Source organism: Vipera ursinii (assembly GCF_947247035.1).
Source record: "Vipera ursinii genome assembly, chromosome: 9".
In the NCBI taxonomy this organism is placed as follows: Eukaryota; Metazoa; Chordata; class Lepidosauria; order Squamata; family Viperidae; genus Vipera; species Vipera ursinii.
Genome location: NC_139523.1, coordinates 19,435,061 through 19,442,971, shown reverse-complemented (window position 1 = coordinate 19,442,971; position 7,911 = coordinate 19,435,061).

Sequence of the window (7,911 nt, the reverse complement as noted above, 5' to 3'; positions counted from 1 at the left end):
CAAAGAAAACGATGTAAGGAAATCCAAATGTGAAAAAAAAGAAAAAAAAATCTTGGCATTTGATGCGATTGATTTTATGTTCTGCCTCAAACAGAAAATATTCTTCCTTCTCATCATTTCAGATGGTGATTCCCCACCTTGGATGAATCCCCCCCCCCGTTCTTCTATGTGTAAGCCATAAGGTAATTATGGCCCCTCCCATCTTGCTTATAGCGACTCTGTTGATAAATCTAAATCAGCTTTCTTCAGTTTAGCATCTTGTAGCTTCATAAACTTCAAAACCTTTATTTATTAAATCAATTTATATGGTCACCCAATTTAAACACGGTGACTCTAGACAGCGTGTAGCATTAAAATAGTTGGGAATAGTTGGGAATTGGAGTCCAAACCATCAATTAGGCTCAGGGTTTGGGGAGATTGAATTAGAAGCTGAGGTTATACAGTACTTTGTAAAATAGTAAACCCAGGGTAACAAGAAACAGTTGCAGTGTGAGACAAATGTACAGATCTTCTGCAACTAAAATGACCGGATTAGACATTGCAACACAGAGATGTCATGGTGGCCTCTGCATGATGATATTGTCATGATTATCGTAATCTTAACACCATTGTGGTTTGTTATGGATGTCCCGATTGCAGTATTGATGTCAAATGCCACACACAAAGAAATACGTTGTATTATCTGACAATTTACGACTTGCTCAGTGAATGACTGGGTTCCTATCACACATTGAACTATACACAACCCAACCCTTTTTTTAGCCTAGAGTCGCATTCTGTGTGCCTCAGTACAGACTATTGCTATGGTTTTCCTCACCCAAAATATTCAATTTAATAAATCTCAGTTCATCAGAAGCTGAATGGTCACATTTTTAAGTTAAGTTATCAGATGGAGATGTATTCAATCAGAAGAGTTTCTCCATGCAAATTTATTCTGCATGCAGACATTTTCAATTAAAACAATCAGCTGAGGAAAAAGATCACCTTCTTCTCTTGACCAGGAAGACTCAGAATAGTTCAGCCTCCCTCAAGCTGGGTCTTCCAAATGTGAGGTGAATATGCATTACTAAGCTTAGATATGGGTGGAGAGCCTATTCAACCCAAGAGATACAGATTGATTTTTGGTAATTACATCAGGGGCAGCTTGCCAGCGGTGGGTGTAACCAAAGTCCATGATGGATGGAGACAATCTACTGCAGATATGTTGGCTCCAAAGTACTTTTTCAGCACAGACAAACCAACACATGCCTCCCCATGCTTTTCATGCATTCATTCATGCATCCTCCCCCCCTAACCCAGATCCGTCTTATTGTTTTCCTTGTGTCAGCACAACCAACCAAGTACGATGGTTGCCACCACTCTACAGTTCCCGCACATTGTTTGTAAGAGCCACCCTTCTCCAGATTTTACCTTCACATACAGGTAGTCCTTGACCTTGACTTACAAGCACAATTGGGACAAGAATTTCCATTGCTAAGCAAGGCAATTGTTAAGTGAGCTGGGCTTAGTTTTATGATCTTTTTTTTGTTTGGGCTACAGTTATTTAGGTGAACGGCGCATTTGCTTTATTAATTAAAAGTCAATTTCTCACTGACTTTTCATGTAAGAAGACAGCTGGGAAAGTCGCAAATGGCAATCCTGATGGCTTCAACAGTCATACATACGAAGTGGTTGCCAAGCGCCTGAACCTTTGATCATGTGACCACAGGGAAGGCTTCAGGGGTCGTAAGTGTGAGGACTGGCTGCAAGTCACTGCCATTTTGAATGATTACTGAATGAATGATTGCAAGTCGAGGAGTATCTGTATGCAGGAGCAGAGACAGAGGGATTTCCCAGGTGAAATACTTTGACATAAGTAACCTTTTCTGCAGCCGGAAGAAAGAGTGCACTTTGTGGTTATTTTTTTTTTAACCTACAAGACCACAAGGGTCATGGTAGTAATTCTGGTGAAAAAGCCAGAGGTTCTACTGCCACATTTTGCTGCTGGAGCTGGGGGTGTAGGCTGCAAAATTAGGGCAGCACTATGCAATTATTCTACACAGGCAGACCCTGAATTAAGAACAAGATCCGTTCCTATGTCAGCCTTGAATTTGCACACTTACGGACTTATTACTTATACTTACACGTATTACAAAACATGGCGGATGGTGTGCTCCTTCCTCGAGCCGGTGAACTGCCGAAGCCTTGCGATGTTTTCATGAAACACTGAAAAACGGCAGTGTATTAAAAACACACAGCTTCAGCACTTTATGAAAACATTGTGTGGTTTCAGGGCTTCATCGGCTCAAGGAGGAATGCCGTCCACCATTTTTAGTAACAGCTAAAATGTTTGTAAGCATGAGTGGTCTGTAAGTTGAGTGTTCTTATGTTACTGCTTATATTACCCTAACAAGGACATTCCTGTCATCTTTGCTCCTTGGGAGTTTCCTTTCAGATTTCTACTTTTGGCAAACCTGAAGAGGCTGATACTCTCCTGATATCTAGATCAGTGTTTTTCTACCTCAGCCACTTTAAGACGTGTGGACTTCAACTCCCAGAATGCCCCAGCCAGCTGAGTGGCTGAGGTAGAAAAACACTGGGGGGGGTCATTACTGAATAAAATTTTACCAAAGAACTGGGGATCCAATTACAAGACTTAGAGGGGATCTTGTTTGCTTAACATTTGCTCTTATAAAATTCTGTTTTAATATTGGGAGCTTGTATAAATAAATAAATAAATAAATAAATAAATAAATAAATAAATAAATAAATAAATAAATAAATAAATAAATAAATAAATGCATCAAACATATATTTATACAAAATATAAAATAACACAGAGGCAGAAAGATGCCTAATGTGAAAAGCAAGGAGCTGAATTGAATTCTTCCCTCAAAAAAAGAATGAGGCAATATGGGCAATTTTTAACATTGTGCTTATGAATAGATTTAGCCGTAGTTTCATTCCATACAGCATTAACCTTGTGAACTCTCAAGCTTCCTCCTTCCATTATATATTCCAGATGGACAGTATTTAATATTTATTTGTTATGTATATGTAGGAGTGGGGGTCTATACAAATGTTGTATATAACATGTTTAGGCGTGTGCCATGTATGTGTTTCACTGTGAGAGCAGGCAACTAAATTTCATTTTTGATGTGTGCCATTGTGCCCACAGTAAAAAAATGACAATAAAGATTATCTTATCTTATCTTATCTTATCTTATCTTATCTTATCTTATCTTATCTTATCTTATCTTATCTTATCTTATCTTAAACAATTACACAGTTTGACAGTGAAAGGGATTAACTGTCTACAGGCAGTCTTCAACTTACAACAATCCACTTAGCGATTGTTCTAAGTTACAACAGTGCTGAAAGAACTGACTTACAGCTAATTCTTGTACTTATGATTGTCTCAGCATCCCATGATCACGCCCTAATTTGGTTGCTTGGCAACTGACATGTATTCACAATGGTTACCACATCTTGGGATCGTGTGATTGTCATTTGCAACCTTCTCACCTGGCTTTCAATAAGAAAAGTCAATGGAGGAAGCCGGGTTCATTTAAAATCTGGTTTCACTTAACAAGTTTGTAAAATTGGGTACCACTCAATAACCGTCTTGCTTAGAAATGAAAATTCTGGTCTCCATTGTGCTGATAAATTCAGGATTGCCTGCAAATCCATCCTATCAGATGTTGCCTGCCCTGTGGATCAACTTTCTCTCCCTCCTCCAGAACCTGCTGCCTTTTTGTTAGCCACCGAAAATATGGTATTTTCATAGGATATTGGACCATCGTGCAGGGTGAGCCTGTCTTTGAATTAATTGGTTTAAATGAGATTTTAATTGTTTGAATCCAATGAAAACATGCCCAGAGTTGCACTATGTGAGAAGCATTTCTATACAATGAATGAATGAATGAATGAAAGAATGAATGTTGACCAGAATATGTAGCCTAGAAATACCGGTGATGATTTTCTGATGATAGATGTATTAGGCCTCTTGTATGGCTTGTAAATCTTCCTTTGCTTCAAAGGCTTGGGGAAAGGTATCTTATGGACAACGTTCCTGTGGGTTGTTTAATCTTACTGTGTCTCTAGATATCTTTCATCAAAGCAAGAGATGGCTAAATAGGTAACAAGGATTTTCTTGTGCATCTGCAAAGCCAATGTTCCGTTTTAGCCAGAATTGGGTGCAGAATGATTTGCATGTTAGTTGGTTGTGAGAAGCATAAGGTAAATTAGGGGCATCTCCAGGCTGTTTCAGATTTGGACTAGCGGTAGATTAGTCTTATCCAGTATTAGATTAACAATGTGGATTTGCAATCCCAGGGTCCAACTAATCAGTAAGTCTATTGTTTGTCACTAGTGGAAAGGATAAAAACAAAACTTCTAGGATCCAGCTAAGCAAGTGGTCTCATACTCATGCCCAACTGAAAAAGGAGGATATTGCTTATTCCAGCACTCATGTGAACTCAATTTGATCAAATCATCTATTTCAAGTCCATTTTCATTTTAATTGCTCAATTAATGAAGCGCTTTGCAACTGATTCAGAGATTTCACAGCACGGAAGGGATCCTAAGGGTCATCTAGTCTAATCCCCCGGTCAGGGTAAGATCTGCTAGTACATCTGACAAACGCTGTTTGATGTCCTCCAGTGAAGAACTCACTCTGTTGTGTGGCAGCCTGTTTCATGGAAGCTCAGGAAATTATTTTGTGTGTGCACTGCTTTTTCCAAACTGATTTGAATCTTCAAACTGAATCGATTAAAATGGATTTGACTCAGCTTTTCAAATCAAACTGCAGATTTGAGGCAAATTAATGTAACGCATCAGACTGCAGATTTATGGCAGATTTTGATTGCATTACTCTCCTCCATTTTTATTTTTATTTTCTCTTTTTTTAAGCCTTTATCTTGACTGGCTTTGTTAAGCCAGTCTCTACCCTCAAGTCACGAAATCTTGCACTGAATACAGTGTTGTGAACTAATGTTATGGAATGCACATATTAGCCCAGAATAGATTATAGAGAGCTTGCTGTGCTGGTTCAAAGGCAGATAAATGGCTTTTTTAAAAAAAATGTGCAGAAAAGCCTTTAATTAGCGCAGGTCAGCTTTGCTAAACTTGAGCTGCTAGATGGGTGACACTTGAATTCTTAGGAGAGATGTTAGCCTTGCCAAGGGTGTTTTCACTCACAGTTGGAACGCAGATAAAAAATTTTAAATCCCAATAATCCATGAATAATTAGCTCTGGGGAGAGGGGCAGCAAAAGGTTGTCCTTGCCATTTTGGAGTGGCACAATTTGTCCACACTTTCTGTCCTGATTCTCCAGCCATCAGTTTCCCATCCACATGGACCTCTTTTGCCAGACTGATAAGCCCACCTAACCTGGCCCTCTTGCCTTGCCCCAATAGATCAGACCAATGGCACCCATCTAGCCTTGAAGTGTGAAATTCGATTACCACGTCCCCATCATTAGCCTCATTGCTATAGCAACAGATGCTATTAGCAGTCATAAAATTCCCCAACCCCCTTATTAAATCTAACTGCAGAATTTGTCTCCTTGACCCACTATGTCTCTAGCAGCTGTTTGATGATTAGACTCCGGGGTGGGGAAGAGGTTAGAAGTTTTATCTCTTGGGGCTTTTAGCTGATGGGTGCCTGTCTGTGTGTGCACATGCATCTAGAGACGGGTTCTTGTTCCCAACTCTAGAAAGGAGTGGGAGATGAAGGAGGAAGAGGTGGAGAAGACATGCCGCCAGGTTTATAGCTGTGTCTTGAAAGCATCAAAATGTTTTGAGTGATCCCCAACCTCTTGCTCAAACTGCTACTAAAAGGTAAAGGTTCCCCCGCACATGCGTGCTAGTCATTTCCAACTCTAGGGGCCGGTGCTCATCTCTGTTTCAAAGCCGAAGAGCCAGCGCTTGTCCGAGGACGTCTCCGTGGTCATGTGGCCGGCATGACTGGACGCCAAAGGCGCACGGAACGCTGTTACCTTCCCACCGTAGTGGTCCCTATTTTTCTACTTGCATATTTACGTGCTTTCGAACAGCTAGGTTGGCAGAAGCTGGGAGGAGTAACAGGCACTCACTCTGTTACACGGCACTCGGGATTCGATCACTGCTACTAGTGATCCTCAAATTAGGTAGACTTCAACAGGGTGATTTTAAGACTTAAGAAGCAGAGATAATCATAGGGAAAAGATTGGACATCAACTTATGAAAACCAGGTTAGATGCATTTTTTTAAAAAAAGTTAATTAGCTTTTTGATGATGATGATTATTTTCTACTTGGACAGCACCCATTTTCTCCTTTGCCCCAATACGTACCATAGACCATCCTCGATACATTCACCTTGAAAGTATCACGGGATCCTCAATCCTGTAAAGGCACTTGTGTTTCAGAAAAGAGTTCTTCTGTAGCTTTCTAGGTGTACCGAGTTATATTTCCCAGTATACTTCACAAGTGGCTGGAGAATTCTGGGAGTTGAAGTCCATGCCTATTTAGAGGCCAAGGTTGGGAAACCCTATTTTAGAAAGATGTTTTCTTCAGGGAAAATGGAAGAGAGGTGTTGAGACCATCCACATAAGCCAGTGGTCTTCAAACTTGGCCCTTTGATGACTTCTGGACTTCAACTCCCAGAATTCCTCAGCCAGGCAAGGGCCAAGTTTGAAGATCCCTGGCATAAGCCAATGCTTCTCCACCTTTCCAGCTTTCACAGAGGGGATTTCAACTCCCAGAATTCTCTAGACACCATTAGATGCAGGCAGCACACAGAATTACACACCCTCCACAGGTGTGTGGAGGAAAAACCTCTCTCCACAGAAGCAGTCCCTGGTGCCCCAAAAGCTGTTTTATAGCTTCCTGAACTTTATAAGGCTGAGAGACATTCAGCTCACTGGAGGAATATTATTCCACAGGGAAGGTGCCACAAATCAGTAGGTTGTAAGCTCCTGGGTCCTGCTGAATTTGAAGCTCTGCCTAACCTTAAGCCAGTTTGCAAGCCTACATGTAGCCCCTCAGCTTACAACCACAATTTGAGACAGAATTTCCATTGCCAGGTAGGGTCGTTGTTAACTGAGTTTGTCCCAGTCTTAGGATGACCTTTTTTTGTCACAGTTGTTAAAAGTGAATCACTGCAGTTGTTAAGTGTATCACATGATCGCTAAAAGAATCTGTCTCCCCCTCCCCCTTGACTTTACTTGTTAGAAGCTGGATGGGAGGGTTGCAAATGGTGGTCCCATGATCTGGGGACACGGCAACTGTTGTGAGTACGTGCCAGTTGCCAAGCGCCCAGATTTTAATCACATGAACGTGAGGAAGCTGTGATGGTTGTAAGCACAAAGACCAGTCCTAAGTCACTTCCCCCCCCCCCTTTGGCAATTAATGAATGCTTACAAATTGAGGACTTATCTGCAGTGTTCTCAAGTTGCTCTCAGAGATAGCAAATGAGCGAACACTCTTTTCCAGAGAAATCTTTATGATTTCTTGGTGCCAGGTTGATCCTACCTGCTTTTAATGCAGGAGTGGGCAAACTATCTGTTCTCCAAAGGCCATCTGGAGTGTCAAATCCTGGTCTACTCACTCATGCATTTATACAGGCATGCAAATCAAGTACATGATGGGCACCCATGGCAGGAACATCCATCTACCATTGTTACCCACAACCTGGTGACAACTTAAGCAGATTCCCCGTTATGACCGGCTGAGCTATGCCTAGCCCAGCCCTCTGCAAAATTAAAATCCCCTTTCCAATATTCTGAAGGGGTTGACCATCTCATAGAATAAAAAGAAATTCTTGACTGAGCTATGATTGTAAGCAGGTTAGACTAGAGCAGTAGTGGCGAACCTATGGCACGTATGCCAGAGGCAGCACTCAGAGCCCTCTCTGTGGGCACATGTGCCATCACCCCAGCCCCACCTCCCCCT